Source organism: Canis lupus, chromosome 5 (genome assembly GCF_048164855.1).
Source record: "Canis lupus baileyi chromosome 5, mCanLup2.hap1, whole genome shotgun sequence".
NCBI lineage: Eukaryota > Metazoa > Chordata > Mammalia > Carnivora > Canidae > Canis > Canis lupus.
In genome coordinates, this window is record NC_132842.1 from 14,481,195 (window position 1) to 14,500,127 (window position 18,933).

General features: G+C 41.6%; 1 protein-coding gene across 5 annotated transcripts in view; it reads right to left on the reverse strand.

The window, feature by feature from the left end:
- The window catches only part of SVIL (supervillin), a 230,893-nt gene that overhangs the window by 148,517 nt on the left and 63,443 nt on the right, over positions 1-18,933 (reverse strand). The window contains exon 1 of one of the 5 annotated variants that reach the window (XM_072825540.1): positions 2,762-3,299. The exons of the other annotated variants lie outside the window; for them this stretch is intronic. The gene's annotated coding sequence lies outside the window, so the exon portion shown is untranslated. Of the gene's footprint in view, positions 1-2,761; positions 3,300-18,933 lie in introns of those variants that run through there. 5 annotated transcript variants of the gene reach the window in all.

The window sequence follows — 18,933 nt, forward strand, 5'->3', positions numbered from 1 at the left end:
TTCTGGTCCGGGATCAGCAGTGCAAACCAACCCGAGATGCTGAATCTAAGGGATCAGGGTTAATGCTCGGGGAAAGTACCTAAGTCAAATCACACCGCTAGAGCAGTTTCTTCATTTTAGGCAAGGCTCCAATAATGAAGTGGCTGACTTCATTGAATGCACCATAATTTCCTGTGTTGGCAAAAGCATATATATATATATATATATATATATATATATATACACACACACACACACACACACACACACACACACCATCACACTTGTACTAAGACAAATCTGCTTGCATTATTAAATATGGAAAAAAAAAAACCCAGAACATATTACACAGAACACCCACTTCTGTTGGGAATAACACATAACAATGGCTAAAGTATTTCAGAGACAGTTAATTTTTAATATGAAGAATCCACAAGTTATTCCAATGCATTCAATTCGATTAATTCACCTGCTGGGCTAGATCCTGGGTGGCAAGAGGGCTAGAACCCAGGTGCCTTGTTGGGTAACCCCCTACAAAGGAAGGAGGCACCAGGACACAGTGCCAGGAACCTGCACTACAGGCTGGAGTCAAGGCCTGGAGCCCAGAGGCTGATCAGTAGAAGCTTCTGGAAAGATCTCATTTGATACCACTTCCCTGGGATGCAAAGGAAGACAGAACATTTCTGGTAGGGATGCCAGTAAGACAATGGCATGAAAGAACCTGACGGGGAGGCTAAGGAGTCAGGCTCTTGCTTTCATTAGTGGGAAACCATGAAAGGTTCAACTTTTGAGGAGTGACAAGATCAAATCTTGTTATAGGGTTAGTCATTTTGAGGATGGACTGGACGGCAGGGAACCTGGGGGCAAAATAACAAATTAAGGGCAATGCACTTAACCAGGCAAAGGACAAGCAGGCTTGGGAGGAGGTTGAGGGCAGGAACATCATTTCAGAGTCAGATGTGGGGACCTTGGTGACCTATAGGGAGAGGAGTCAAGGGTGACGGCATGGCTTCTGGTTCAGAAGTACAAAATAATAAAGCCCAGAACTATAAGAAAGCTCCAGACCAGGAATTCTCCCGGTCACAGGGAGGTCATTGTGAGTATCACTGTAACGCATGTCCTAAGAGCCCAAGCAGCACTACAGGGAGGACAGGATTTCCTTTGTGTCCAACAGTAAGAATTCCCCTCCACAGCCTCTACACAGTCTGTGAACCTTGAGCAGCCACTCTGGGGACATCCCTGTGAAGGCCGATGGCCCTTTTCTCTGGATTCAAATCCTCAACTGGATAAGTTTAAGTGACTCCAGGTGTTAAAAAGGTGTTCCTTCCGAACTGAAATTCACAATGTTCCAGAGGCGTGGTTACCAAGAAAGAGCAGGTCTCAAAAGTACAAGCAAAGATACCTGGGTTGGTTTGTTAAATGAAAGTGACGTAAAAGCTAAGTGCTTTAACCAAATTTTACTCTGAAAGTTATGCTCCTGGCACCAGTTAGTTGATTTCAAAAAGGCATTTCCTTGAAGGCTAACAAGCATTGTCCCACTCTCAACAGAAGGAAGCATGATGAGCAGTGTCTCTACTCATCTGTATCACCTCCTCTCCCCTCCCAGGGCAGCAGCATGGATGATCCACTCCTGGCAGGACACTCAACTGTTTGGTGCCTCAAGGGTTTCCCTAGCTTGGTGAGAAGAGGCAGCCTGTATACGCAGCCTGGTGTTGGTTCTCCCTGGAATGGGGGGCAGCATTTATACCTTGCCGCTTTTGTCAGCAGGAAATACCACCAACATTTTGGCCAGAGCCATGCTTCACCCTGTGAGATGGTCAGAGTATTTATAATTCTTCACCTTACCCCAAATGCCAGCCACAGTTATCACCCCAAGCATTTCCAAATGCCCACTAAACTTGTGATACATTCGGTTTGAGAGCCACAGTGGTATCACTGATGAAACTCATCTCTATAAATATTCTGTTTTTCTACCTGATAAAAATAATTACTGTTCCTACTGGTCCATCTGATATAGTATAAAAAAATACTTTTTAAAGGAGTAATAGGTCAAACAAGCCATCAATCTTCTATAGCTCTTCGCTATTCTTTAGTAGAAGCAAATTGCTAAGTGAAATTATAGAGAACACAGCTATCTCTAGGACTTAAAATGGCTAAAGATGGCATTTTTTTTTTTCTTGGAGAATTTAAAAATGAAATAGAGTTCAAAACTCTAGGAACTAAAGCTTGAGGTTTTTCTTTTCTTTCTTTTTTTTTTTTTTTTAATTTAGGAACAATAGAGGTTTTATAAACCAAGCTGGAAGAATCAGAGTACCAAGGTAAAAATGCCTCAAAACAAAGATAATATAAAAGGATCACTGGCGATTTACATTTTCACGTGTATTAGTAACAAGAATGAAATAAAATAAAACATGACTTCTGAATCTCACTCCCATACTTGTGATAAAATTATTGAAGTACTCTGTATTGTGAATATGCTTTTAATTCCAAGGCTTCGAGTATTCACATTTAGACAGGATGTATTTACTAAATAATATTAAGTAAATTGTTAGTACAAACTTCTCTGTACCGGAAAGTTCTTTGATTTTTAAGAAAAAAGAATCCTATCATTCCAAAACCAAAAAACATGCCCAAGGGTACTCGGAAGAGCAACAGCAATAACTAGCACATACTGGCAGGAACATTCCAGTGCTTGAAGTCCACAAACCTCAGGAAGCATGCTTAGACAGATGGTACTTAACATACAACTGCATTTAGATTTATAGGAAGATTTTTCACTTACTTCAAATTTCTGTTTAACCGCTGTTCCTCTAAGTTAAAGGGGTGGGGGGGGAGATCACACTGTAATTCCTGATTTTTCTAATTAAAAAATAAACAAAACACGGCTTTGGATGTCCTCAAGTAATTGCTTTGAGTCTCCTTTCAATAAACACGATTTTCAAATTCTAAACAAAAAGCAAAATATCAAAAGTTAGCCCAAGGAACACTGTACAAAATCAAATATCACAGCGCAAACCAGGCGATGGCGTCTATCAGAAGTGATGATTCAGAACAGGGTAAATTTAGATCGGTGCTTTCCAAAATGCGTTTGGATGCCAAATGCAAGTAAATAGGTGAAGGCTACATCCCAAAAGTTTCTTGGAAAAAAAGATCGCCAAAATATTAAAAAGACTCTTCTTTTTGAAGTTTTCAGGGCCCTGGTGTCCTTGACGCTGAACTTCCCCGATCTGGCCTTGGTGTGGCCATCCATTACTGGGTAAATCCACGTGAAACCTGAGGACGCTGCAGCCTCCGAGGGCGCCGTCAGGAGCAGTGGGGCAACTCCACATGGGACCGGCCTTTTATGGCCTGAACTAGAGAGCCCTGATCCCAGCTAATCTACCATAAATAGCTCTTGAAACTCAGAGGAGCCCATCAGCTGTTGCAACAAGCCTGGCCAGCAGCTCCTTTAAATGCAATTAGATCATTCGCATTGTCTCTCAGCTTGTTTTATAGAGAAATTAAAAATGCAACAGCAGTCTACTCCACAGGCTGCAACAATAGAAAATTGAGTGGGCAAACATTTCTTAGATTCTAGTGTTTGCATTCGAAAGAACACATCAGCACTGATAAAGCTCAGATACCGAATGCCGGAAAGTAGGTGACACGCACAGTATATACGTTAAACAGCACATTATGAAGGCACGGACGGGTCTGTTTACAGGTTTACAAATTTTGTGGCCAGCTGTAAATTTCTTCCTACTTCCATTAACTGTAGAAAAAGTTAAACACACAAAGGTTTCTCTAAAACACACAAAGGTTTTGTCTTAAGATCAGCAGCAATGCTCCCAACTAGCAAGAAGGATCCTTCAGAAGGATCTCAGGTCACTCACCTCACTTAAAAACCAAAGGAAGCTTAACTACTGAGAAAATTTGAACGACCTCGTGCGATCACTTCTTAAAGGCTATTTACATTTTTTTAGATATTAAAACTAAACATTACCACCCTGCTTATAAAAATACTTACAATTACAGATGTCCTTGCTGTTCCCCAAAATAACAGTCTTAATTGTTCATCCTAATTTCAAAATACATCCCAAAACCAGAACTCTTGGGCTGGAGCAGAAGCTGCCGGCCGCCAGGCCCCGGGTGGTGTGCCTCTCTGGGTGTGGGCTCTTAGACCACCAGCTGCATCAGACAGCAGAGGCTCCCAGAGCAGGATGTGAGTTCCTGTTATTAATTAACCCTGCAGGACAATGCCTCCCCCTGAGCAGTCCTGTGGCCGAAGAAAAGATGGCAGAAAAGCACCAGAGTAATAATTAAACACCAGCCTCAGGACTATTTGTGCAAGGGTTAAAAGTAATTAGTCCAAGCCTAATTGTTTACCCACTTCAAGCCAACACACAAAACCTCACAGCTTGACTCCTGCTTCCAAATCCCGGTCATGGTCACGGTCCTCATCTTTTCCCTTTGACCAATTTCTCTTTTTACCCACTTAAAATTCTATTTCATCTTGTTTTTACCTTCATAGAAAGCTGCTTTAAACTCCTCGTGGAGGAAAGCAGGGTTAAAATTAAAAAACACATGTAAAATAGTTGACTATCTGGGACTTTTAAGATAGGAGGAGACAATGAATCACTGTTACCACAACCATGCAGTTTTTGTTGTTGTTTTTTTTTTTTCCCTAAAAAAGATTCACTCCCACAAAACATCTAACTTTTGGACACTTCTTAAATCATGGCTCCCTGTTCCCCTGTAGCAACCAAACCAATCTAGATGAATGCAGTGGAGTCTAACAGAGTAATTCCTCCCAGTTTCCTCTTCTATTTTTTATTCACCCTTTTTGTCTTTGTTCAAACCGCAGTTAATTTTACCTGTGCAATCTGTTTAAACATGTTCCTAAATATTTTTGCTATCTGAACTCAGGAGACCCCCATTACATGCACTTTTTTCCAAAAAGTGACAGCAATAGATCTGATGTGCATGACAGATTTCATAAATATATCCATAAAGAAAATGGAAAATCATATTATGAGCTAAAATAAGAACTACACTTATATTAAGATATTTCCAAGATAGTTGATAAGCTATTTCATACTAGCTACTATTTAATACTAGTATTAAAAGCAATGTGGTAGTCTACCATTCTTTCTAGCAATTGCCCATTAAGTCCAGCTTTCTTAGGCACTTTAATCTTTTTGTGTGCTAATCAAACAACTACATCTATTTATGATACTGCTTCTATGAGAGATGACATCATATATCTATAACACCTATTTTATAACTACAATAAACATGTGGAAACCAAACTGAGAAACAGCACACTTACAATCATTCCAAAGAAAATAAACTGTTTAGATATAAGCTTAACTAAACATACACAGGAGCTATATGCTAAAAATTACAAAATGCTGATAAAAAAAAGACCAACATTTATAAATAAATGGACATATACTGTGTTCATGGGTCAACACAATAAATGTCAATTCTCCCCCAATGTACATCCTTAATACAATTCCTATCAGCATCCCAGCAAAGATTTTTGATTGATACAGACAAACTTATTCTAAAATGCATAAACAGAAGCATAGAGCTTAGAACAGTTAACAATCTTCAAAAAGAATAAAGTGAAAGTAATCAATCTATTCCATATTAAGTTGTACCATATGGCTACAGGAATGGAATAGACAGCCAAGAAATAGACCCACAAAATATAGCCAACAGATATTTGAGAAAAGTTACCTTTTCCACAATAATGTTGGAACAACTGGATACCCACTAGCAAAAAGAAAGGAAGGAAGGAAAGAAGGAAAGAAGGAAGGAAGAAAGGAAGGAAGGAAGGAAGGAAGGAAGGAAGGAAGGAAGGAAGGAAGGAAGGAAGGAAAAAAAGAAGAAAAAGTGAGCCTCAACCTAATCTTCACACCTCATACAAAAATTAACTAAAATGGATCTCAAAGTTAAACGTAAAATATAAAACTATAAAAAAAAAAAAAAAAACAGGAACAAACTACTGACACATGCAACAGCCTGGATGAATATCTAGGAAATTATGCTAAATAAAAGAAAGCCAATTCAAAAGGTTATAAGCTGTAAGATTCCACTTATATAAACTCCCCAAATGATAACACTGTAGAAATGGAGAACAGGTTAGTGGTTATTGGATATTAGAGATGAGGCAGTGGGGAAGTGGCTATAAAAGGGAGCCTTGTTATGGACACTTCCACTGTTCTATGGACTATCAACGCCAATTCCTGGTCGTGATCTTGTTTCATAGTTTCACAAGATGTAACTGTTAGGGAACACTGTATAAAAGGCATATAGGATCTTTCTGTATTATTTCTTTCTTTCCCTCTCTCTTTTTTTAAAGATTTATTTATTTTAGAGAGAAAGAGAGAGAGCGCTACATGAAGGGGGGTGGGGAGCAGTAGTGGGAGTGGGAGCAAGAATCCCAAGCAGACTCCATGCTGAGCACGGAGCCTGATGCAGGATTCGATCCCATGACCTTGAGGCCTTAACCTGAGTCGAAACCAAGAGTCGGATGCTTAACTGACTGTGCCATCCAGGTGCCCCTCTGTATTATTTCTTAAAACTGCATTTGAATCTGTAATTATCCCAAATTTAAAAGCTGAATTAACACTTTTAATATTTTTTGAACATTATTTTTTAAATCTACTTCAAATAAAACTTCCAAATGCATCCTGTTTATGTAACTGAACTACTTATTATAATTGCAATTTAAATAAATCTATATGGGTTTGCCTATTATCAGTGCCATCTTAAGAAATTCAAACTGGTGGGGCACTTGGGTGGCACAGTTGGTTGAGCCTCCAACTCTTCGTTTCAGCTCAGGTCATTATCTCAGGGTTCTAGGATCAAGCCCCATGGCAGTCTCCATGTTCATCAGGGAGTCCACTTGAGGATTCTTTCTCTCCCTCTCACTCTGCTCTTCCCCAGGCGCTCTCTCTCTCTCTCTCTCTCTTAAATAAATAAATAAAACTTAAAAAAAAAATTAAAAAGAGAGAAAAGAAGGGTATCTGGGTGGCTCAGTGAGTTGAGCATCTGCCTTCAGCTCAGGTCATGATCCCAGGACCCTGGGATTGAGCCCCACATCAGGCTCCCTGCTCAATGGAGAGCCTGCTTCTCCCTCTCCCTCTGCCCCTTCTCCTGCTTGTGCGCTGTCAAATAGATAAATAAAATCTTTTTAAAAGAGAGAGAAGAAAATACAAATTGGAAAGGTTTCTTTTCCTGTACAAGAATGGAAGTCATTGATCCAAAGTAAGATATTTGATACAGAAATAAAGGAAAGCATTACTTTCCAATTAAATAAGCTTATTTGGAAGGTTGTATGAATACTTAGAGAATCTCTAATACCTTGGGCCTCTCCAACAATAAAACAGGATACTTCCACATAATTTTCAGAAGTTCAAGCCACTGCCCAAGATGATTAATTTTCGAGTGTATATAGACATTCAAGAATTAGCAAGAAAACAACTCTTTGGAAAAGGAGAAGACTGAGTCATCTCAAAATTTAATGCTACTATAAGTATCATAGGAGACACATTTTAAAACTCCAGGGTTCTACAGTCTTGAAGGTTTCATTCTTTCTTTTTTTTTTAAGATTTATTTATTTATTATTTATTTATTTATTTATTTATTTATTTATTTATTTATTTATTTATTCATGACAGACACACACACACACACACACACACACACACACACAGAGGCAGAGACACAGGCAGAGGGAGAAGCAGGCTCCATGCCGGGAGCCCACCATGGGACTTGATCCCGGGACCCCAGGATCATGCCCTGGGCCAAAGGCAGGCGCTAAACCGCTGAGCCACCCAGTGATCCCCTGAAGGTTTCATTCTTAAAAATAAAAAGACAATACACAGGTGATAGAGTTGGCAGATGGAGAATGTTCCCTGCCCTTCATCGTCTCAGACTCTGTAACATCACACCCAGATGCAAATATCAGGAACCGTGCCTCCTAAGGGCCAAACTAACTTGCATTGGACTTTATTATAGGAAAGGCTAGCTCTGCGGCATGCCGTGGAATGCGCAGATGAAGTGAGGTGAAACTTCTTTTCAATTCATTGAAGGAGCATAGCACTAGCTCAAGAACACGCTGTGGCTTCTCTGTCTCCCACCCCCAAAACTCCCTCAGCGTCCCCTTCCCCTTTGAGGGCTTGCCCTTCTTTTTCCTCTTCTTCCACTACCAAAATCTCCATTCCTGCAGCCCCACTGCTCTCTCACTGTTTTGCAGCTGGATTCTAGCTCCTTCCACTCTCCAGGGACTGTTTCCCCACCAAGGGACCCTCCCAGTGCCTCATCTGGACTTGACCTCTCTGTTGTCGGACATTTTCTGCCCACTTCCACAGTCACAGAACATCCTCTTTTTTAGGAATGTCTTTCACTTTACAGTCTGGTCCCTCTCATGCCTTGCCGATCAGTCTCTCCTCCATTGCTTCACTGCCCCTCTTCTTCCCTGCCCCACAACCATCCACGTGTTGCCCAGGAGGCTGATGCTGGAGTCTTCTCCTGCCCAGTTCCCATTGCACCTGCAGCAGAATTCAGGATGTGGGGGGGTGCCCCCAAGATCAGAATACTAGGCTAGCTCACAGGAACAAGAAGCCCAAGACAAATAATCCTGCACTAGTCCTCACCCATCATGACATTTGCTTCTGTTTCCCTGGTGGACAGGTGCACACCAGCTCCTCCTAACCCCTCAGCTTCCTTCTCTGTGGCCACTCCCCTGCTGGTGCTCTCACTGCCTCTTGGCAGGACTGCACCAAGAGCCTCCAAACTCTTCTTTCCTCCCCCACTGACTCCTCCCCAAACCCATCCTCTCTCCTGCTCACAGAACCTTTGAACCAGCCCCAGCCTGGCCACATGTCACCCAGCCAAAACCTCACTGGTTCCAGCAGCCATTCTCCTGGGCAGCCAGTGACTGACTTCTCACTGATGGAAGCTTGTGCAACAAATTTTTGAATTAAATGTTCTTGAGGAATAAATGTGAAAATGTCCTTGCAAATATGTCGCTTTCATCCTCTTTCATGTCGGTATTCATTAGTAGGAGGAAAAAGGAATCAAGTCATACATAAATGCTTTGGAAACTGCACTTAAGCCAGAGATTATCTCATATAGACCAGGAGCTACGATGATGTACTTTTATGAATATGCTGCTAATAGTTGCGTGATGATTACAGGGTATCTTAATGCCTTGCTCATTACAAACATCATATCTGGATATACCCAGGAGGTTTGTGACACATATGGATATATTCTAGCATACATGTGCTGGAGGAAAACAGAAGGTCAAGATTGGCTGGCCTGTTGTGTAAATTCCAAAGTCCCTAGCTGCTGTGACCTGGCGCCTTCCTACCTCATGAGCCATATGTCCCCCCACACTGCCCCTGAGTAGGTGACTATGAAAAGCCACAATAACCATCATTGCTGGGTCCAAGCTATTCCCTCTGCTAAGAATGCCTTTTCTTCCTTCTCATTTAGAAGATTCCTCAGCATCCTTCAAGATTCAGCTGACTTCCTTTCTCCTGTATCCCCTCCCTGACATGGTCTATTATTTCCAACCTTAGACTCTTAGCATCCAGAAGGCAAGGACTCCGTCTCATCTCTGTATTGCTGGAACCTACTATGTCTGCCACTTAGTAAATGGAATAAATATTTGTGACATAAAGACTGAGAACCACAATCAAAATAGCTATAGTTATATATATTTTTTCTCATTTAAATGCAGTGACAACATTCTCCTTTTTAAATCAGGTTTGACTAATCAATGCCTAATGTCCCTCCAAAGTTGGAAAGAGACAAGAAGAACAAGTTGGCTTCTCAGTTTACAGACAGCAAATAAACAGAGCGAGCACAAGCACCTCCTTTGCCATTCGTCCTTCCATGAAGCACCTACTTCTGAAGTAAGGATGATGTCGGGGCACTAGCAGAACTGTCTGTGCAGGGAAGCAAGGTTAACAAAGCTCTCCATCGCACTACGCCTGCCTTCGGAAAGGGTCTGATTTCTAAACGGCAATGAACTTAAACGATCATGAGGGATATTTTTTCAAGCTGCTCATTTCCAGGGCATGAAAAGACTAGGCAACTAAATTCATATTCTGTCCTAATTTCTGATCTAACAGAACTAGACTTGGAACTATTTCATTGGGGGTTTCTTTTTGTTTTTTGTTTTTTTGGGAGGAGGTGCCCATTTTTGCAATAAGCTTAGAATTTTGACATTACTGAGTAAAGACAGGACCATGCCTTAGTTTCCTAACATCTACACTGATACACTGGTAGGAGTCTAAGATTGTAGCCTTCTACACCACATATGAATAATTTTGTTTTGGAGTAGATTTTTTTAAAAGGGGGAATGATTTTTTTTGGTTAACATTTGTCTTTCAACCACCATATCTCCCCCTTCCAGATGATCTAAATCAATAATGACAGAGTGTGTGTCTCTCAAAGCTTATGGAGAGCTTCACTGGCTTTGGATGACAATCTTTCAAGTTCCAAGGTCGTGTGTAGGTCACTGGCTTGAACAACAGATGAGCAAGCCAACTCTTCTCTCCCAGGCTGCTGCTTCAAGAGCAAAGGGCGTGGAGCCGTGCTCAGCATGCACAGAGCTGCTGGCCTCATGGTTGAAATGAAATGTGAGTTTGCCGGGGTGGGGGAGCCTGGACCGTGTCTTATGAGTCCTGGCTCCAGGGACACAGCCTATCACAATGGAGGGACCAACATCACATTCCTGGACACCAGGCTCAGAGTCCCGAAGAATATTCAGAGATATACAAATTGTGACATGCTCCATTTAGGCCAACATATATCTAAATATATGGGATCTCTGCCCATTCATCCCATGGCAGAACCATAGGGGGTTACTTCTCAGGTGGAAACATGAAGTGGTACAGCTGATACAGTAAGGACTTCCTATACCAGAGAAGATGCATAAGGCCTTTTCTTTTTCCATGTCATTGTGGGCATCACAAAGCTGACCGCCATAAGTGGTTTTCTCTGCTGATGCCAAATACCAAGGGGGAATAGGCAGTTCTTACTCCTGAATGAAAAACACCAAATACCTATGATTCTCCTCAAGGAGCACTTTGAAAATTCAAACATCCACACTGTGTCACAAAGGAGAACACCAAGGCCCCAGAGACCCACTGGGGATGGAGAGCACCTGGGCAGCTTTCTCTGCAGCCACGATCTCCAGCCCACAAGCCATGAAACCACATATACCCTTGACTAGAAGCACAGTACATGCATCTCAAGCTCAATAAGGTTCACATTGTAAAAGTTCTTTCTCATTTTCCTCCAGAAACAGTTATAAGTGATGGCTACACACTTGGCCAACCCACAAACGCCTGATAAACCTGTAATAAAGTGGAACCACAGTACCAATAATTCTATAAAATTGAACCGCTGCATGTTGTAGCTTAAAATGTATCTGTGGCTCTAACTGGGAATCCTGAAACACAACTCCCTGGCAGTACAAGCAGCGACTTTCTACCCTCAGGTTTAGGCACTGATTCTTATTTTGGGGGCATGTGCTATAAAATTGAGGGGGGCACCAGCTGAAAACCAGAGTCAACTGTGGGGAGCAGCATGATGAGGAGTGGGGGGCTGAGTTCAGGACAATGAGTAATTTCTAGGGTAAGTGGAAGATACTAGAAACTGAAAAGTTCAAGGGAATATGATAGAAAGATACAGGAATCAAATAGTGAAGTTTAGCCTCATGAGGCATTTACTTCATCTTCTTCTATTTCTCATGTCACTGCATCAGGTGAATGCTTGCTTCCAGTCCAGAGACCAGAAATTGCTGGTTTCAACTAAGACTCCTAGGACCCCATCCAGTTCCAGGAAAACAGATTCTATGATTCTGCAGGAAAGCACCATCTCAGAGTAACCAAAGGAGAATGGAGAGGATTAAAAAAAAAAGAAGAAGAAGAAAGGAGGGAACAAAGAAAGGAAAGGGATCCAGGGAGAGCGAATGTCTATCAGTAAGAGGCATTCTGGAGTCAGAGTCCCTCCACTGTAAGGCTGGAAACAAAGGTAAGAGTTCTTGATCACAAGGCAGCTCCCCTTCAACAGAGGCTCGGGCTGTAGCAGACAATCCACCTGCAGCCCCTGCAGTCACCAGCCGGCCTCATCACACCACAGCGGACCACATGCTGGCATGCATGAAGAACTCCCTTCAGAGGCTCCACTACAGATGGCTGCAACCTCATTAGTGGGACGGAGGCACAGGCTCAACAGAGGGAAGAGAGAGAATGTACATGCAAACGCATCTCTGAATGACTTCACTTGTTAAGTTGTGCCAGGGGCTATGGCTTTCTCCGGCCCATGTTCCCACCCCACCCGCCACCCACCAGAGCCACAAGAACATAAGCTCCATCCAGTTTGAGATTATTCTGTTTTGTAGACTGTTGCTAATCCCCAGTGCCCGCAGTCGTGCCTCGGATATAGTAAGTGCTCAATAAGTATTTGTTGAAGGGACAGAATAATGCACACTTTACAGGAGTGTGCCAAAACAGTTTTTTCCAAAGGTAACTTTACCCCTCTACCCTCCCCAGTCTGATCATGATCCCTGCTGGCTCTGGGTAGACCATTCCACAAACCTGAATTAGTTATCTCCTCCCCAAATATTTATCTGGGCAAGATTTTCCTCATTAGGCAGCGCCTGATTTCAGGAGAGGACTCCTTGCAAAACTCTCTGTGTGTTCTGATCTTTGAGGCATGGCGTCATGTATGCAAATCCACTGCACCTGGCCAAGTGCATGCCACAGCCCTGTTTGCAGGCCTTTATGGTGAACTAACTGACATGGTAAGTCCTGCAGCCAGGATGACCTTCCAGAATCAGGCTCACAACAGGCCCTCCCTGCATGTTTTCTGGTGATGGCCAAGTAGGCAAGTTCAGTCCTTTCTCCCCCGAAACATGATACGGCTTTCTATACCAACAAGAATTAATTCAAATCCCTAGTGAACAGTACAGGATAAGAAAATTACAGTAATCTAATCTTGTAGAGGAAGAAGTATGAATCATCATTACAGGGTCTGACAGCAAAATGATTAATCCCAGGCTGCGCAGAGGTTAGGGTCCATGGCCATGGCTCTTCATGGGCTACCAACCAAACAGGGGGACCCCACCAGGCAAATATCGGAGAGGCAACATTGTGGTTTTCATCCCAGATAAGAAGCAAGGAACAACAATGCTATGTTCTCAGGACCATACTTTAAAGCTTTTTGTTCAGGGAAGTGCAGAGGAGAAGGACTCTAGGGCTCCAAAACCTTGTGTGTTCTAACCCTGGTGTAAACGGCTTAGGCTCTGGGGCTTATTCATAAGCAGGATCCATAAGGCCTGCAGAATCATGGCATCTCAAAAACAATTAGAAACCCCAACTGTCCCCAAGGGGACAACAACAGGATATACATAGGACAAGCAGGGAGATGGATAATAATACTTAGCAGAATGTTCTTCTGACTGCAACAGAGAAACTCCAGTTTTGAAGGAAAGTCTTGGTCTTTTCCTGAAACTTGCAAAAAAGAACATTGGAGCTCCCCATCCACCATCAAGAAACCACAGCTCCAATGTACTGGGGAAGCTGGTCAGGGCGCCCGCAGCCCTGAACCATCACTGGAGTGGTTGCTTTTTTCTTTTGCACAGCTGTGTTCAATTTTCTGTCCTTGGGGTTTTAAAGGAACATTTATTCTAGAGCCAGGATTCTCAAGTTTTATGGTTATACAACTCCCTTCCAGAGCCAAAGAATGTTTGAAAAGCCTAAACCCAGCAAAGAGAATTAGTAAAAGGATCCAAATGAAAGTGAAATAAAATGTTAGGACTCATTCCAATTTATATTCAACCCCTTACTTAATCATATTGTACCTTCTGTTTGTCCTTCAAGACGTTTGCTGCTTACTTTTCATGCAAATATAGGTAAGCATGTGTCTATGTGTGTGTGGGTAAGAAATAGAAGAACAAAGGTGTATTTACATTCTTCCATGGTTTCTGTTTCTCATTCTGTGGCAAATTTTAACTAAGGCCTACATCTTACACTGAGTTTAAGTAAAGATCACCAAAAAAGAGATTCCTTTAGGATTTTTTCTTAAAAAAGTCAAACCAGTGGCATTTTTAGATGCAATCCTCTAAGCTGAGTACATTATCAACATCCAAAAATTATTGCTCCCCCAACACACCCCAGAGACTATAAGGCCCTCAGCAGCTCATGGTTTCTGAATGCTGCCAAATAAGGTTACTTCAGAAAATCCAGAAGTCTCTTACCTGTCTTCTTCTGTCTTCTCTCTTCCTGTCAACTACGTTCCCACATCTCAAAGAAATCTGCCCAAAGTCTCTGTCTACATCAATTCACAAACATCACTTTTATGTTTGCCTCTTGGCGTCTCCCAAAGGCTATTTCATACACTCATCTGATCTGACAAAGCAAAATTCAGGTTTTAGGGCCTGAGGTCTGTGATACAACACACACCACCCACATGAGGGGCCTGGCTGCATCCCAAGACAAGATGCTTTTGAGAAACAACGTAATGTACACAGATCTACCCTGAGCAGAAAAAAAAAAAATGAATCTGTGCTCCTCCGTGAAATGATCTAAAACGTGGTCAATAGCACCTGCTTTATTAATACAGTCCAATTCTCCAAAAACAATTAGAAAACACTGTAAACTGACCTTGTCTGCCCCCAGTCTTGGTAAGCACCTGAAGCAAACTTCCCTTGAAGCCTGTCTTCAATAGAGCAGACTAAACCCTCTCTTAGCAGTCACTTTCTCTTGCTTTTTTAAAAATCAAGACATCAAAGTGCTTGTTAGGGGCACCTGATGGCACAGTCAGTTGAGCGTCCAACTCTTGGTTTCAGCTCAGGTCATGATCTCAGGGTCGTGAGATGGAGCCCTGAGTCAGGCTCCGTGCTGAGCAGAGTAAGACTTTTTCTCCCTCTCCTTTTGCCCCTCCCTGCTGGGTGTGCACGTGTGCTCTCATTCTCTCTCTCTCACTCTCTCGCTCTCTCTCTCTTTCAAATGAATAAATAAATCTTTTTTTTTTTTTTTTAATTTTTATTTATTTGTGATAGTCACAGAGAGAGAGAGAGAATGAGGCAGAGACACAGGCAGAGGGAGAAGCAGGTTCCATGCACCGGGAGCCCGACGTGGGATTCGATCCCGGGTCTCCAGGATCGCGCCCTGGGCCAAAGGCAGGCGCCAAACCGCTACGCCACCCAGGGATCCCTGAATAAATAAATCTTAAAGAAAAAAAAAAGCTTCTGTCAGCATGGCCCCATAGGTAAAGTATAGGTTGAAGTTCAAATGATTCCTCCCAGATAACCACTCTAATTCTCCCGTGATTGGAAGTTGCTGCAAGTTACTAAAATCTCTACACCTGGTTGGAGAGCAGCTGGAAGGACTGGGTAAAGTCGTGGTTTCTCTTAAGCTGGTGATTTCCTCAATGGATGACAATCTACTTCTAACCAAGTAGGACACACCACTATATTGTTTTCTTATAATAATAAATGAAAAAAAAAAAAAAAACCACTCTGTGCTCTAGAACAAATTAAGAGGTTTCCTTCAGAATAAGAATGTTTGGATGAAAGTAATACTCAAATGTTCTTCCTTCAAAATCGCCCAATGCATGTCCCCTACATATAAAGTGAAACACAACCAAACAATTATGACCACATAAAATTTTCTTTAAAAAACCACACACAGGGCTGCCTGAGTAGTTAAGTCAGTTGAGCAGCCAACCCTTGGTTTCCACTTAGGCCACAATCTCAGGGTTGTGAAATCGAGCCCCGCATCAGACTCCACACTCATTGTGGAGTCGGTTTGGGTCCCTGTTCCTCTCCCTCATGCTCTCTCTCTCTCATTCTGTGTGTTTCAAATAAATAATAAAACATTAAAGATAAATAAATAACCACACACAAAAGTAATCCTTACAAGGAGCCTTTAACCAGGGCTTGAAAAGTTTTCTAACTGCCAATGTTTTCTAATATGCCAAGCCAGTTAGAACACACTGGATTTCAAATATATAGTTTTCTGATAGGTCATTTATATTCCACATAAGGCAGAAATTTGAACTAAGAAGACTCAGATATAACGTTAAAACCTTGATTTAATAAAGCATGCATACACAAATACAAACACACGCCACACATGCATGCATGCGCACAGACACACACACGCACACACACACACACATACACACACATCTTGTAAAAGAAAAAACAGCACCACTTGGACTCATTCAAAATGAACAGCCTATAGTCATGTGGCTCAAAACATGTTTGTTCAAAACATCAAATGGGCTTTATAGACTAAGTAGCAGCTCATTTTCTGAAGAGAAAGTAAAGACTGAATTGTTGGTTGAAGGAACATGTATCTTAAAAAGTTACTTTTACAGTCTAACAAGTAAAGGAGCATGGAGGAAGAACATGCTAATGCAGATGGTAAGATGTATAGTCAAAGCACTTTTGAGGTTTATTTTAATTTTTTAAAAGATTTTATTTATTTATTCATGAGACACACACACACACAGAGGGGAGGGGGCAGAGACAGAGGCAGAGGAAGAAGCAGGCTCCATGAAGGGAGCCTGATGCGGGACTCGATCCTGGGTTTCCAGGATCACGCCCTGGGCCGAAGGCAGGCACTAAACCGCTGAGCCATCCAGGGATCCCAGGTTTTTTGTTTTGCTTTGTTTTGTTTTGTTTTGTTTAAGATTTTATTTATTTATTTGACAGAGAGAGAGCACAAGCAGGGAGAGCAGCAGAGGGAGAGGGAGAAGCAAGCTCCCTACTGAGCTGGGAGCCTGATCGGAGTTTGATCCCAGAACCCTGAGATCATGAGCTGAGCTGAAAGCAGATGCTTACGTGACTGAGCCACCCAGGCATCTCAACTTTTGAGGTTTATGAAACACAACTTCCCCAAGCATTTGTATGGGGGCCTTTTGAGAAAGTCACCACTTTTCTCTCCACCTCACATAGTCTTGGTGGTCCTAGCTCTGAGTTCCACCCATGTCTGAAGACATACAGAGCAGCAGTGTATATAAAGCCAGGACTCTGCTTTATAAGGACCTTCACTGCATCTGAAGGCATGGACTGTCTTTTCTCTCTATTCTGTCTTCAAATGATTTTTAAACAATTCGATCTACACTCCAAAAAAAGCACATTACTAATAAAATCCTCCAATAAAATAAAATAAAATAAAATAAAATAAAATAAAATAAAATAAAATAAAATAAAATAAAATAAAACAAAACAAAACAAAACAAAACAAAATAAAATAAAATAAAATAAAATAAAATAAAATAAAATAAAATAAAATAAAAATAAAATAAAATAAAAATCACCAGAGAACAAAGCCTAGAATGACACTCTTCTCTGGTACCACTCAGCCTAGCACCACTCTCCTGCCCCAGCCCAACCTACAAGTGGGCAACTCCCTCAATGCAGCATTCACCCCCGAAGTTGCTGTCTCCAAGGGAAGAAATGGCCTTCAAACACTACCAGCACTCTGGGGATTCAGCAGAGCAGGAAAGGATGGATCCCAGAGGAATTTTCACCAGAGTGTGGTTCCAGGAAAACTTCTAAAAACAGTTGCCCTCCCTCTCTCAACTCTAGCATTTCACATTCCCTCCTCGATCCACAATTCCAGAGTCTCCAGGATTAAGCTACTCTTGCCAAGGTCATCAACAGCATCCATCTTGGCATTTCCACTTTGGTCCTCCTCTTCCTGATTTTTCAGTAGCACCAGCTCTGTGAACACTGACTGCCCTCTTTCACCTGACCTTCATGTCCTCATGCTCCTCTACTTTCCTTCCTCCCTGGCAGACCCCTATCTCAGGTTTCTCTGTGGCTCTCCTCCTCAATCCCATTTCATTCTGAGGCTCATTTCTGTGTACGCACACACATTTTTCATCCTTTCTTATGGATTCTATCACCTAAATGTTATCTGCATTCAGGATTGCTCCTGAGTTCCAGACTCACATTCAACTGTCTACCTAGTATCTCTAGGTGGATATTTACCAGGTCCCTCAAACTCAGTATGTCCAGAACAGAACTCTGGATTCTCAAAGCTGACCCTCCTTATTCAAACAAAACAAAACAAAACCTGTTCTCCCAGTTTTTACTCCCTTCAGATGTTGCCAGGGCCAGAATCTGGGAGTTATTCTTAATTTTCTCTTGTTCTTATTCCCTACATATTATCTATCACCAAGTGCTGATGCTTACATCGCTAAGACATATCCCTTTTTACATATACAACAGGTTTATTGATATATAATTCATGTACCACACTATCCACCAACATAAAGTATATAACTTAATGGTTTTAGTATATTTATAGACCTCTATATCATTATCAAATCAATTTTAGATATTTTCATCACCCCAAAAGAAACTATGCACCCATTAGCAGTCACTCTCAATTTTCTCCAGTGCTAGGCAACAATTAATCTGTCTCTATAGGTATGTCTGTTCTATGAATTTCATATAAGTGGAATTATGCATTATGGTCTTTGTGTCTGGCTTTTTTCACTTAGCATATTTTCAAGATTCATCCATATTGTAGCATGGATCAGTACTTCATTCCCTATAACAGCTGAATAACATCACATGGGTATATAATATTGTATTCATCTGCTCATCAGTTGACAGACATTGGGTTTTTTCCATTCTTTGGCAATTATGAATGATACTGCCATGAATATTTGCATTTTCATATAGACATGTTTTCATTTATATTCGTACATACCTAGGAGTGAATATGTTGGATCATAAGGTAACTCTATTTAACTGTACGAAGAAATGCCAGACTGTTTTCCAAAGCAGCTGCTTTGGAATGATTTTGCATTCACACCAACAGTGTATAAGAGTTCCAATTTCTCCATATCCTCACCAACACTTGTTACTGTCTTTCATAGTAGCTATGAAATAATACCACATTGTGGTTTTGATTTGCATTTCAT